Source organism: Lissotriton helveticus, chromosome 2_1, assembly GCF_964261635.1.
Source record: "Lissotriton helveticus chromosome 2_1, aLisHel1.1, whole genome shotgun sequence".
In the NCBI taxonomy this organism is placed as follows: domain Eukaryota; kingdom Metazoa; phylum Chordata; class Amphibia; order Caudata; family Salamandridae; genus Lissotriton; species Lissotriton helveticus.
The window spans coordinates 1,044,643,962-1,044,659,686 of NC_136059.1; positions in this window are offsets into that span (position 1 = coordinate 1,044,643,962).

Sequence of the window (15,725 nt, forward strand, 5' to 3'; positions counted from 1 at the left end):
ATGCCTACCACAGAGTTTGCGCCGAGACCACAGACTCTCCGATTTGGCTCCGTTTCCAACTGGAGCCAAATTGGAGAGTGGTCGGAGATTCCCCTACCCAGATGTCGCACCTTCGGAATTGTAGCAGCCTGAGCCATCGGTAACAGTACATAGTCTATCCTGGAAAGGCTGTGGTGTGCGGCGGACACATGTGTATAGTGTACCCCACTCAGGTTACCGACCCTTCAGCCATCGACAAGTCCTGTTGTTTCCAAGAATTCGGATGTCAGCTCTGTGCCAATCGTAGTGTTCGGGCCGGATATCCGTCAACCTCTCCATTCACTACTGCATTAAAGTCGCCCCCATAACAAGGAGCCCCAACGCAGTGTAAGGAAAATTGCACCCAGATCTCTAACGGTGTCAGATTGTAGGCCTGATGGGACATAAATAGACATAAAAGTAACTGTCCTCCCCTCCCACTGCCCCGATATTCCAATGTAGCGGCCTCTTTGGTCCGACCACATGGCCTAAATGGAGAGGGGAAAAGAATTCTTCACCAAGATTCCAACTCCTGTAGACCCTGCGGTAAATCCAGCAGGTGCTACCAATTTATAATGCCCCCTGTGTAGGTCCATGCAACGATTACCTATAAGATGGTTCTCCTGTAGTAGTACTACGTCCGGGGAGTGCCGTCAAATTAACTGATTCACCATCCCCCTCTTGATTTTGTCCCCAAGGCCATTCACGTTCTAACCACAATGATCCCCGATCCCCTTCTAACATTTGACATTTAAACGGTATGGATGCATTACAATCATAGCTTTTTCTCCTGATGCAGAAAACGGAAAAAATTAAGAAACTACATAATTTAAACAATTTTGCACACAATACGTTGTCGAACTCAAAAATCCCCACCCGCCCCAGACCCTGTCCACCCTCCCTGCACCCCTGCATATGGCTGTCGCCCATCCCCAACTAGCAGTGTGCCTGTCGCTCTTTATCTAATCTACTAACTAACTAAATGTAGTGATGCAGAGGGAGTCTTAAACCCCGCCCCCCCCCCCTCCAGCCCACTAAACACATGCCCGGAACCCAGGATTCTCCACAGTCATAATACAAGCGCTGAGTCTAGTCAAAAGAAAACTGTGGAGCTGCCCCACTACCTGTCGTTTCAAGATTGCGTGTAAGTTCTTACGGACTTCTTCATTCCTGCTCCTGCAAGTCTTCTCCTCCACCTCGGTCTCTCCCTTCTGGCCCACTCGAATGTCTGCTGTCTAGGCAGTCCGATGCCACCTCAGGGTTGTCAAAAAACCAGGCCTTCCCTTCCACTTCTACCAGTAGATGAGCCGGGAACATCATGGCATACTTTAGTCCCTTGTCCCTGAGTTTCTTCTTTACCGGAAGAAAACTTTGTCACTGTTACTGTACCATCTGCGTGAAGTCAGGGAAAAAGGAAAACATTGCATTTTCGTATCGCAAAGGAGGCCCAGCGCGTGATGCCTGCAAAATCACGTCTCTATCTCGAAAGTTTAAAACTTTTGCAATCGTCGGGCGAGGGGGGGCCCAGGTCTGAGCCTCCCTCCTGGCACCCTGTGGGCGCGCTCAACCGTAAAAAGGTTGCTCAGTGCCTTGGGCTTGAGATGGTTAGGGACTATGTCCTCCACAAACAGATCCGGTGCAGCGCCCTCCGATTTTTTGAGGAAACCCATGGATACATATGTTGTTTCACCTAGTCCTCCCCTCATATTCATCAAGCTTCCGATCCGTCAGGTCCCTTGAGGTCTTGAGATCACGTACCTCCCATTCCAGCAGCGCCACGTCGTCGATCAGGCTGGCCGTTTTGATATCGAGCGATTTGACTTTCTCACTGGCCTTCGTTAGGTCTGCCCGTAGCAGATTGACCTCAATCGTGACAGTGTCCAGCTTGGAGTCCAAGGCTTACATCTTTTGACCCAGCGACGTCTGGACTCCATTGATCGCCGCCATCACATCCATGAGTGTTGGTTCAGTAGGAGAGCCCGGAAGGGCTCCCCCCGCCGACTGGGCCCTCTTCAGGTCCGTGGAGGAGCCCTTAGGCCTTGTGTATCGGTCCAACTTGTTGGATTGGATATGTTTCGACCCATTAGAGGATCTGGGCAAGGCCTTATCAGCTTCTGGCTTGGTCGCCAACTGACCATCCACCAGTCACCGCTCCTGGCCACTGATCATGACTATTCTCCCAGGGCTTACCGCACGTTCTCAGGCAGCCCCACGTCTCTCCGCAGCGGTGTCCCGTTCGAGATCCCGTTCGTAGACTCACTAGCTCCCGGTTCAGCACGCAGAGATATAAGCGGCCATCCCGGTGGTCCAAGCGCCAGGCCATGTCTCCCTCAGTCCGTTGACAGCCGGCCCTAATGCACAAGGGGCCAAAATCCCAATCCCAGAGGTGCATTATGTTACCTACGGTCTTTAACGCGGGGTGGCGAATTTGCAGGTTATGCCGAGCCCCCAGTTCCGGAGGCTCCACTGTATTTAGCAGTTGGTCTAAGCAGCCACGTGTCTTTGGCATCTGAGACCCGATATATGAGGGCCCGAAAACAACACCAGCAGCGCCACGACATCGACAATGCAGACACTGTCCCCCTATGCCACCGCTGTCAAAAAGCCTCACCACAGTGCCCTATCCTCGCCGGCGGGGCCAGGCATACCCAATCAGGGCCACTGTGAAGTCCAGTTGCCCAGATCACACCACAAGACTGCTCCCAGGAGCCAGATGTCCCCACTGCCACAAGTTACAGGCCACACAGACTTGTTGCTGAGAATTTCAGGTCCCCAACCCCAGGTTGATGCGCCTCAGAGCCACTGCAGCACCGGTCCTCCTGCCCACATGAGGCAGTGCAGCTTCAGGTCACAAGTCACATGGGCCGTCACTCCGCCTCTCCTCACCACTCCTGCCGGCAATGCACCCCCACTCAGCGCCCCCGCCTCTATCTTCCGATATTGTCCAGGGGAGCGTGCTCGCAGCAGGCCACTCGCGGAGCAGCGCTACTCCCCTAATCCCTTCACTGATTGCGGGTATTCCACATGGAGCAGGAATTCACAAGGAGCAGCGCGAATTACCTTCCAGCACTCCGCAGGGGCCCCCACAGCCGATGGTCAACAGGCCTCAAGTTCCGGGGCCGGATCGGCAACTTCCGGTTTCCGTCCCTGTCCTCAACGGTGCAGGCAGCGGGTCCCGCTTCCACTACAGCTCCCGGCTTCAGATGTGTGGAGGTCGCATCGCGCCAGATGACGTATCTTTGGCACCGTGTGTCACAGGCGAACCAGGGTTGCAGCGGAAGGCACCACCACCGCTTAGCCGTCAGGTGGTGGGGGCTAAAATCAGGATATATGGCAGGATTTCTCTGTTGGATGATGGGGTTGTCGGAGCCGGTCGCTCACGTGGCCATCTTGGTTCGCGCTAGGCTCCTCCACCATTAACTGCTCTTTTGAGAAACATATGAGGCAGAGTGCGTTACCATGAAGAACAGATTCAGGGAACAAGGGTATCCGAACTGGGTCATCAAAAGAGCAGTTAACAAGGTCAAACAGGTAACAAGAGACCAAACCCTTCAGGGAACTACCGGAATGCCCGAGGGGTCACAAATAGGAAAGGAAGAAGCCTCAGGGACATCTTTAACAGTAGGAAAAGTGTTGGATTGTGGAGGGAGAAAATGTACTATTCCCACTCCAGTCTGTGCAACAGTGGGGAAAAGATTGGACCCAGGAGGGCTAACAATTTACTATTCTGACTCCAGCAGATGCAACAGTAGGGAAAGTGTAGGATTGCGGATGGGTAAAATTGACTATTCCCACACTAGTCCATGCAACAGTGTCATGCCCACATGATTTCAGTAGAGCATATTCATATATGTATCAATCAGGGTTTTATAATCAATCAATCAGGGTTTTATAAAGTGCGCTACTCACTCATGAGGGTGTCAAGGAGCCAGGGAGGTCTTCTGATGTTGACTGGGAGATCATTCCAGGCCTTGCCTGTGATGTAGGAGAAGGCTCTTCCACCTGCACTGTTTCTGCGGATGTGTGTGGTTTCTGCCCGGGTGAGGTCGGCGGAGCGGAGGTTCCTTTTAGGAACATGGAAGGAGACTCTCTCGTTGAGGTATTTGGGTTCAATGTTGTGGAGGGATTTGTAGGCATGGGTCAGAAGTTTGAAGGTTACTCTCTTCTCGACGGGGAGCCAATGGAGGTCTCGCGGGTGTTGGGTCATGTGTTCATGCCGAGGAGTTCCGTGGACAAGTCTGGCTGCAGTGTTCTCGATGGTTTGGAGCTTGTGTAGGAGAGTTCTGTTGATTCCGGCATAGAGGGCGTTGCCGTAGTCCGGTCTGTTGGTTATGAGCACGTGGTTGACGGTCTTTCTGCATTCTCGGGGGATCCCTCTGAAGGTCTTGTGGATGATGATGAGACAGTTGAACCGGGTGGAGGTGACGGAGTTATCTGGTGGGCCATGCTGAGGGAGGAGTCAAGGATGATGCCGAGGTTCCATGCGTGGTCTGATGGGATGGGTGGGCTCCCGAAGACGGAGGGCCATCAGGTGTTGTCCCAAGCGGTGGTGGAGGGTCCGAGGACCTCTGTCATCTCCGAGTTGAGCTTCAGGCAGCTGTTGCTCATCCAGGCTGCGGCGTCCTTCATTCCTCCCTGTATGCAGAGTCTGGTGTCTTCGTGAGAGAGAGGATGAGATAGGTGTAATCGCTGTATGCTACTATGCTGAGCCCATGCTGTCTGACGATGGCAGCGAGGGGTCCATGTAGATGTTAAAGAGCGTTGGGCTGAGCGAGGATCCTTGGGGTACTATGCAGTTGATCTCTGTGGGTTCGGAGAAGGAGTGTGGGAGTCTGATCCTCTGGGTTCTGCCGGAGAGAAAGGATCAGATCCAGTTGAGGGCGGTTCGTTGTATCCCGGGGTTGTGGACAATAACCCACCATGTAGTAGGAATAAAACACTTTATTTGCCTTCTTGCGCCCATAATTGTCCCAAAGTATGAAGACTCTTGACTTATGTTGTATTGCCATGTACTGTGCCTTGTGCCTGCTTTTCTTTTTCTTTTCTTAGTATGTTGTCCTTTTGTAGCGATCAAAGTGTGACCCAAGTTTCGCATAAAAAGTGATCACACCCAAACACGCACCGTAGATTATCGGCGGCTTCAGAACGGAGCGGTTCCTTGTTGTTTCCTTCGCCTTCTCTGCTATTCTTGGTATTGAGGTAAACTTCTCGGATGAAAGGTGCGGTTTGGTGATTCATCTTAAGCTCCCCTGCTGATTCCTGATACCTCGGTGATCTCATCATTGGTGCCGCGCATTGTAACTTACTCGGAGCGGTCCAGAATTTCTCTTCGGCTCCCCTGCTGATTCCTGACATTGCAGTAGGCTTAATCTTTTATAGTACGCACCGCGCAGGTAGGGTTAATCTTCAATTATTTTTGGAATCCTGTTGTGGACAAAAGCAGAAAAAAGACAACTTGGGACAATCTGTAAATATAAACACATTATGCTGAATATGCGTTATTATGAATAGTGTTGAAAGACTGATATGAACAGTTACTGGAAATCAAAATAATCTCCATGAAGAACTCTGGGGCAAGTTGCATTATTAAGAATTGCAAATAACAGCGATTAACACTTTGCTTAGCCACCTCATTGATGAATAATCTTTCTGTTGATATCAAGAATATTCTGGACTACCATAGAAGTTTCTGAAGTTAGAAAAATACCAAAGTTGTTTTGTTTCACAGGTACTATTTCCTTTACTCAAAAGTATATTCTGTGGAACTGCATGTTGTTTCTCCTCTTACAGACAAGGTGTAATCAGGCAATAGTTTTTGTTCCAGATCTCCTTCCCCTCAGACCCTTCCCCAATTGGCTTCCCTTCATCTGGCCATTCTGATCCTCTGGTGTGTTGTACGCAGAGTCAGAACTGCCGCAAGGTGGGCTTCTTGAAGGTCCTGTTCCTGAGGACCTAAAAGAACAACCCTGACAAACAGTAGGGAAAGGGTTGGACTGAGTAGGGGAAACATTTATATTCCCACTACAATCTGTGAAACAGAAGAAAACCTGTTGGATTGCAAAGGTGTAAAATGTATTATTCCAACTCCAGTGGGTGCAACAGCAGGGAAAGCTTTGGATTCAGGAGGGGTACAATTTACTATTCCCATTCCACTCTGTGCAACAGTAGGGAAAGTGTTGGATTGCAGAGGGGTTAAATTCACTATTCCCACACTAGGCTGTGCACCAGTAGGAAAAATGTTCGATAGTGGAGGGGGAAAATGTTCTATTCCCAATCCAGTCTGTGCAACAGTGGGGAAAGCACTGGACTCAGGAGCGGTACAAATTACTATTCCTACTCCACTTACTGCAACAGTAGGGAAAGTGTTGGATTACGCGGAGGTAAAATTTACTATTCCCACACCAGTCTGTGCAACAGTAGGGAAGCGGTTGGACTGAGGAGGGGTAAAGTATACGATTCACACTCCAAATATGTGAAACAGTAGGGAGAGTGTTGAACTCAGGAGGGGTCAAATTTGCTATTCCTACTCCAGTCTGTGCAACAGGAAAGGAATTTTTGGGTTGCAAAGGTGTAAAAATTACTATTCAAACTCCAGTTGGTGCAAAAGTAGGGAAAGCGTTGGACTCTGGAGGGGTGTACTTTACTATTCATACTCTACTCTGTGCAACAGTAGGGTAAGTGTTGGATTGCGGGGGGTGGGAATATACTATTCCTACTCCAGTCAGTGCGGACTCAGGAGGGGTAACAATTTACTATTTCCTTGTCCAGCCGGTGCATCAATAGGGAAAGTGTTGGATTGCTGGGCAAAATTTACTAGATAAAGTGCATACCGCTCCTAGAATACTAGCTAGCCTTAAACGTTCTTTGGCACAATACCCCTGACTTTTTAAGGGATTGGTTATGAAAAACTTGGTCCCTGGCAAACTGGGGGGGCTTGGGGTGGCACTTAGCAAAGTAATTTCTACCTGCCTGCGGGTACTAAATTTAGCAGATGCTAGCAGTTATGCGTTATTTGTGGAGTGTGTGTGATGTGTGAAAAAATGCACCCCTTATTTCAAGTAATGAAGTGCATGCTATTTGTACAAAACTTCTCCTAAAAGGTTATACTAGCGTTAATCTTCCTCTAGACCAGTACGCCTAAGTTTGCTCATTTGTAAACTGCGTGTGGCTAGTGAAAGGAATGTATTCCTTATTTCAAGTAATGAGGTGCATAGAGCCTGTGCAAAATTGCTCTTAAAAGGGCTGCTAAGTCTGAATGTATCTCTGGTATCTCACAAAAAAGAGAGTTTCCCAGGGACCAGAAAGGACTGGGTCAAAAGTTATATCAAAAAAGGTTCCTTTCTGGGTACTTATTTTACCAGGTGACCATGAGGCCTATCCGTAACAATTGGCTGTATGTAACATTTACGTTTGGCAAATTCAAGAAGTTTGGACCCTTTTAAAACTGTGATAAAATGTTTTTTTATTAATTTGTGGTATTATTGTATTTTAATTTTTCTTGAATGCATACTATAAAGTGGTGACTCTGTGTTAGATAACCGTAATACGGAATTGTTAGCTATTAGATATATATTTGTACCAGAGGACCACGGTGTTAAATTATACAGTGTATTTAAAATGAATGCCTAAATATGAATTTCTATAAAATAAACTTTGAGTAAAAAGTACAAATATCCTAGTGTGGAGACTTAAATTTTGACTTCTTGAATTTGCCAAACGTAAATGTTACATACAGCCAATTGTTACGGATAGGCCTCATGGTCACCTGGTAAAATAAGTACCCAGAAAGGAACCTTTTTTGAATGTATCTCTGGCCCTGTACCTCTAAGTGTGTTCATGAATGGTTTTAAAAATGTTGCAGGTTCCAGAAGATTGGCTTTACCAATTTTTTCCTTTGGGCCGCAACCTCCAGGCATACACAAATAATATGTGCTATTTTCTCTTGCTTGTATCCGCAAAGACAACATCTTAGGTCTTCTGGTGGACTCTTCCAGGTTGGACTAAAGTCTTTAGTACCTACAAACCCAACTATCTATAACAAGAACTGCTGGTTTAAGGAAGGGGTAAATGGGCTGACGTACTCCTGGGGTCTCAGGTTTTTGTACAAGTTAATTACTGACCAAGCATGCCTTCTCTTTGAAAAGTGTTTCTGTCCTGTAGAATAGATAGAAGATAAATTGAGGAGTTGGTTACCTGATAAAAGGCAGCTTTTTCCATGATTCTAGCCTATGCATCTTGGATTCTTAGTTCCTCAATTGCTTGACCTAGGTATTCTCCCATGAGTGTTTGTGATGGTTCCTCTGCTGTTCCTCTATTTCCTTCTAACATAGATAGTTAATGGGGCCAACCTCAGAAGCACACCGTCTCCAGCGAAATATGAAAAAAGCATTAATTCTTATGTATGTTTGTTTTTTAAGCGAAATTCAACAGTGATCTAAACTGTCATTGCTGTTTTTGGTATGGAGAACACAGATTTGTAAACAGTGTGATAAGCAGTCTAGTTTCTTTTTTAGCAATTTGAATCCAAAGATAGATTAATGAATGTGCTTTTGCCTGTGTGGCAGCTAACTGATTTTAAACGGCTATTTGATGTTTCACGTTGATGTCTAGAGTGGTGGCGAACTCAGCATTTATTTCCTCTATGAACCAGGTAAATGTCTTGTACTTGGTGTCAAATTGTAATTAGGTTTCCTCAACCCAATAGTAGGCTCAAACTCAAAATCTTGACATAAACCCTGTTGTGTTATTGATGCTACTGCGCAATATTCTAATTAGAAATGAACAAAGTGAAATGATATGCCCATGAATTCACCGGGGCACTTTACCCTTGAGAAAGGCTAAGATTTCTGACTTCTCTCAGGAGAAGATACTCTTATCCTGACCCATACCCCACAGCCAGACTTTCTCATCCAAAGTGCACAGGCCGCAGGCTACACGGAATTGCATTTTCCTGCTGTAACTCAAGGATGCCCTAGACCAAGACAGCCGTGAGACAGCCCAATAGCCAATTTAGCTCACAAAATCTTGCATATATATGAGAGCTCTTCTTAGTCTTTGAGCTCTCTCAGATCCAGGAACCATGCTCCTACTTCCCCCATTGTTTTCAACAGTTTCACCAGCTCCACATTCACCAGAAACAGACATAGATGAACCAGAAGAAGACAGAGACATAACAGTCAAATGTTTTCAGAGAATCTTTTAGGGAAGAGATGAGAGAGTTGAAAGGTTATGCCCATAGGATAAGACTAAAAAAAGGAGGAGTTCCAGTACAATATAAGGTCAGGGGAGTACCCATTATCGTTAGAGATGAAGTAAAAAAGTTGCTAGAAGAAATGTTGGAAAACTTAGATTTTGTGTAAACTTGAGAAGCTTGGATCAAATTGTGATAACAGACAAATGTCCCCTTCCCAACATAAATGAATTGATCTTCAAGGGAGGATAAGTTTTCTCAAAATTTGGTTTCAAACATGCCTATTAGAAGCTTGTCCAAGATGGCGCCCATGCAGCAATGTAGCTGGGGAGCTCCTTCTCACCAAGAAGACAACTTGTCGTTTCCGGGGGCGGGGGGGGGGGGTGGCTGCCCCAAATCACAAACACCAGGAGTGGGCGGAATGCGGAGCCACTCAGGGGCATTCCTGAAGTCCTACGATGCATACTGCACCTGATTAACTAGCTGAGTGTGGCCAGCTGGCGGAGAAATAAAATGGCAGACAAAGGTCTGTAGTAGAGCTGCGCAGGAGAGAACAGCGGCACGAGCTCTCTGCCGGGAGGCCCTATCCACCTGCCTGCTCCTCCCACCAAAATAAGGACCCAAAGTTTTTAGCAAGTGCCCGCCGGAGAAAGGACATGATTCTTCCCGGCCAGAGTGACAGGTGTGGATTCTGCCTCTGGGGAGTAGCATGGCCCCATAAATAGCAAACACAATGGCAGAAGCGAGAGAGGGCAGATCAAAGAGGGGGCCGAGACCGCACATGACACAATGGCCTCCGATGGCACGATCCGCCTCTTGTGGCCCCTTCAATGAGTGATGCCACCACAGATTTGAAAGCAGGCTGCTGCCTAAGGAGGGCCACTGGCCACTGGAGTAGTCCAGCAGTGGACATAAAGACCGGGCACCCAGCAAAGGACGTGGGTGCGAAGGTGAGGAGAAGCCACGAGGGGCATTGTCACATCAAGGTGGGACCCTCCCGGGACTACATGTCCAGCCGGCGGGGATGAAGAAGTAGAGGAACCCCACAGAGCCAGAGGCTGCAACTTGCTAGTGGTCCGGCTTGGTGCCCGCATTCCGGCTTTTTGCCTGCAGATATCTGGGTTGCGGTGGACACCCCCAGGAGCGCAGGAGAAAACCTCGCAGCCAGGGCCACCTGTGATCGCACGACTGAGGTGGGAGACCTCGAGCTTTGGCAATGAATGAGAGACCGCTGGATACACTTTGGCGGGTCCCTCTGGGATCATGAGGGGCAACGCACCAAGGATAACACGCAAGACCCATGCAGATTGTGCTGTCTGGCCTGCCCAGGTGAAACTCGCTTTGGCGGTGGGGTGGACTCTCTGAGCCTTCAGTGGGGTATGGCGCAGGCAGGACTGCCACTCTAAAGGTTGGCCAGCCTAGGCATAATACATCACAAAACTACAATGACCACCCCCAGGTCTTAAAAGGACACTGCCAAAATTGTAGACCTCCTGGCCAAGGACACCACCAGAAAGACTGGGGCCACTTGGAACTCACCAGAAATAGCAGAGGCAAGCTCCTCAACAAAGCCAAATATTATTGAAGAGGCCCCCATCACACGCAGTTTCCTGGAAGCCCTCTTCGGCACGCTGCGAGACGACATAGCACTACAACATGGGGGAACTGGAGCAGAGGGTGGATTCAATAGCATGCTCCAGAGATGCTAGGGAAGAGGACCTGGAAGAATATTGCAGAGAACTACTGGAACTCAGAGACCGCAATGCTGACCTCAATTTCCTCCTCGAAGACTTGGGAAACAAGTCTCACAGATCTAAGGTCCGCATCAAAGGTGTGCCACTGCAAGCGGATGTCGGACGCTTGGAGGAATATGTCCTGTGCCTCTTTCATCTCATAGCACTGGATCTAGAAGGAAAATATCTCCAGCTAAACTGTACCCATAGGACGGGATGACCTTTGACATCCCCAGGCACTCCTCAGGATATACTCATGTGCCTCCACAGCTATAAACAAAAAGAAACAATAATGGCCGCTGTATGTGATCAAGCCCATGTTCTATTTGAAGGACATAAAATCCGCCTGTATCAAGATCTGTCAAATATCATGCTCCAGAGACATTGTGCAATGAAAAAGGTGAGAGAATTTTTGAGGGGCAGGACATCATAGATGGACGCCAGAACCACATCACCTGGGACGAGGACATAGCGTCAGAGTTTGGTCGTTTTTTGCACAATTATATGGGGCTGATGGGAAATCCCAGGAAGATTGCACTCCTTACATTGCACAGGCCCTAATAACAACACAGCTAGACCCCCATGTAACACTTCTGGAGAAGGACATAACAAAGCAGGAGGTGTTAGATGAAATAGGGAGACTCCAGCTAGAAAAGGGGCCAGGACAGGATATATTCGAAGCCGCCTTCTATGAATACTTTGCATCACTGCTGTCCCCAGTACTCGAACCGGCTGTACAGCTCATTTAGTGAGTTGGGGGTTCCTACAGAATCAATGAGCACAGTGATAATAACTGTACTGCCAAAGCCTGAAAAGGACCCTCAATACTGTGTATCCTACTGCCCCATATCCTTTCTAAATGTGGCATGAAGACTGGGTGGACATATGACGGGACTGATTGAGCCTGACCAGTCCTGCTTTATACCCGGCTGCACTTGTGGAGACAACACCAAGCTGCTTTTACACTTGCCGGATAAAACCCAGCGCTCCCAAAAGGTGATTCTATTTTTATTGATCGATGCCAAGAAGACCTTTGATCGTGTCCATTGGCCAGTCTTGCGAGCAGTACTGGAGGCAGTGGGCCTTGGCCCCAGATTCCGACAGTGTATCTGGGCAGGATATGCGGAGCTGAAAGCTATGGTTAAGGTAAACAGCGCACTGTCCCTGACCTTCCCCATCTTCATTGGGACTCACCAGGGCAGTCCTCTCTCACCACTATTACTTACGCTCTATAAGGAGCCCATGGCAGAGCACTTCCGACACAACCCACTAATAGAAGGAGTCTGGATGGGAGGCTATTACCATAAAATAGCTCTATACGCAGATAACGTGTTGCTGACTATCACAAACCCGCATCAATCATTGCTCCTGCTCCTTGAGGAACTCATGGTATTTGGAGAGATATCTGGCTTTAAGGTGAATAATGCCAAGTCCTAAGCAATTAATATCACTATCCTGAATGATTAGCAGCTACGGTTGGCATCGGACTTTCCCTTCCTGTGGGCGCAACGGGGAACTCAATATTTGGGAATTCACACACTCCCTACCAGAGATAGCTTGGTGACGCAAAACTATTCAGACTTATTAAAGAACCTCATCCAGTCCTGGCTTGGGGGTCCTATCTCCTGGTTGGGATGCATAGCAGTGATTAAAATGACTCTGTTGCCAAAAATCCTCTATCTTATGCAGGTAGTGCCGCTGGCACCACCAGCACCCATTTTAAAAAAGCAACACGTTGCCCTCAAGGCTTTCATATGGCCGACAAGTGGGCACGGATAGCGAGAGAGAGGACCTATTTGCCAATAGCTAAGGGGGTTTGAGAAAACCAAACCTGATAAGATACTAACAAGCCGCACAACTGCGCTACATGGTGGATATGCAAAAGAAACAATTGATGGACGGAATGCTGGACAATGCAAACATTCACCCCCAGTCACAAGGATCTGGGTTAAATCCATCATTCTTTTGCTCACCACACCACCCCAGTTTGGACCCAGCCATATGCAAATCAGTCTTGACCCTGTTCCTTGTGGGAACAGTCCAAGCTGAACTGCCAAGCCAGGTCCTCCCTGGACAGGAAATAAGCATCCTGGGACCGGTTTCAGGGCATCACCCTTCGTCAGGCAGGCTAGCTTGAATCCAGTGGTGTAGTGAGCATGGGACCCACGTCTGGGCATACCCTTCCCACTTAGGGCGACATATGCAAAAGAAACAATTGATTGACGGAATACTGGACAATGCAAACATTCACCCCCAGTCAATCATTCTTTTGCTCACCACACCACCCCAGTTTGGACCCAGCCATATGCAGTCTCGACCCATGGTGGAATGGCAACATCCCCTGACCGAGATGCACTGGTGCTTCCTAGATCAGGCGGTGGCTGGAATCCACATCCACAAGATTCCATGGCTCCCTCACCATCACCGTCCACCGAGTGTCTACATCTTGCCTGTGGTTAGAGCTACAATAGGGGTTTGGATAAGGTGTACTCCTCTAAGGAGCTTTCCACACAGATATCCCCACTCACACCAATTATAGGTAATCCAGACTTTCCATGGCCACACAGGAGAAAGCCTTTATACGTTGGCGAGAGGCCAACTGCAAGCGAATCAGAGACTTCTTGGACGTTAGAGGACTGTTGGACTTTAAAGGGACCCGGCAGGATTTTGGACTCCCAGACTCAGAACATTGGCATTATCTAGCAATTCGACACTGGATGACCCTTCCCGATATTAGGCCCTACGCTAGCAGATGATTGACCCTGTTTGAATGCTGTTTTTTTTCAAGAAAGGACGGCTCCGTCCTCTTGTCCGACATATACTCCTTCCTGAACACACAGACCACCCCTCTACAAACACTGGCTAGTAAAAGGTGGGAGCTAGAATGCGAACGCAGATTACAGACAAGGAATGGACAGACATCCTGCATCGCGCACGCACCTCCGCTACCAGTGCCGCCAGCAAGGAGAAACTTTTAAAATTAACCCACTACTGGTATTATACCCCAGTTCGTCTGTCCCAATGGCAAAAAGGAAGGGAGGACACATGTTGACGACATTACTCCCATTCAGGCACTTTTACTCACTTGCTATGGCACTGCCCCAAACTACACGGATATTGTAGCAAGGTCCTGGCTGACATCGATAAAATGTTCAACACTGAAATACCCGGTTTTCCAGGGTATGTTCTACTAGGACTCCCCAATAGACAAACCTACCCATTACATTCCAATAAATGGAAGGCCATTACCCTGGCACTCTGCGTGGCAAAACAGGTCCTGTTATCAAAATGGGGCACCAACACTGTCCCAACACATGCAGACTGGCTGCACAAACTTTGGGACTTATTAGGAATGGAAAAATTAACAGCGGTTATCAGTCATACCTCACCCAAGTTTGAGAAAAGATGAGGAACATGTATAAGACACCTTTCAGGAGTATACCAAGAGCTCACATGCCAAATATATTTGTGAATATTGCAGATTACACCTACCACCCCGACAGATGATTCAGGGGAAAAGAGTGAAGACCTACCTATCAATGTGAAATGAGCATGATTTGTTTATTTTGTTATTATTTATTGAAGATGTGATTCTGCCTCCCCCTCCTTCCCCCTCCTCTTTTTCATTTGCCCCTCCTGCACCCCCCAACTTTTCCACTATCTCGCTGGCCAATGGATGTAGGAGAAGGGAATTGTGAAAAATTAATACCATTTTACAATCCTAAAACATGCCTATCATCCAGTCTGCCTTCATGAAGTTTCTAAGCCTTTGACAGCACTCATAACTATGGAGGGCACTGTTAAACTTGGCATCTTTTGTCGTGTTTCCCCCGAATTTTTGCTCTCTTCCCTCCCTATTTTTGCTGGCATAGTGTTTCTGAGTACTTTTCTCACTGCTGATCAGTGGTAACGTGCAAGTGCTCCTGTGGTAAATTGTGTTATGGATTGGTGTTTCCATGATTGGCTATTTGATTTACTTGTTAGACCCTAGTAAAGTGCACTGTGTGTGCCAGGGCCTGCAAATCAAATCCCACTAGTGGGCCTGCAGCACTGATTGTACCACCCACGTGAGTAGCCATAAAAAGGCAACTCAGACCTGTCATTGCACAGTCTCTGCGCAGTTTGTAACTGCCATGTCAACTTGGCAAGTGCACCCACTTGCCAGGCCCTAAACCTTCCCTTCTCTACATGTTAACCACCCCTAAGGTAGGCCCAAGGTACCCCTGTGGGCAGGGTACAGTGTGTGTGAAAGGTAGAACATGCCCTGGTATGTGCGGCATGTCCTGATAGTGAATTACAGCCCATATTGTTTTTCACTATTGCAAGGCTACCTGTTCCCCATAGGACGGAAAGGGAAGCTTGTTTATAACATCTTATATACATAACTGGCCCTGGGAACAAGGTGGAAAAATAAAGTTTAGTATGTCTGAACTCAGAATCTAAAGATGAATCTTTTAGTGAAGATGATTTTTACATTCTGTGTTTGAAAATACCATTTTTAGAAAGTAGGTATTTTCTTGCTCAGTCATCCTGTGTGCCTCTGCTGGAATGTGGATTGCATGTCTGTGTTTTGGATAACAGAAGGCTAGGGAGCAGGAGTGACTCCAGATAGTCTAGGTAGGGTCAAGAAAGAGCTGACTAGACCTGGTCTGCAATGGGGGAATGGAGAGAAGATTTCCTTGCACATCAAAGGGCCTGGTCTACCTCTGACAATGCTGTCTCCACCTCCTGCCAGGAAATCATACCAGAGAAGGCATAACTGGTTCTGGCAGGGCACAGACATT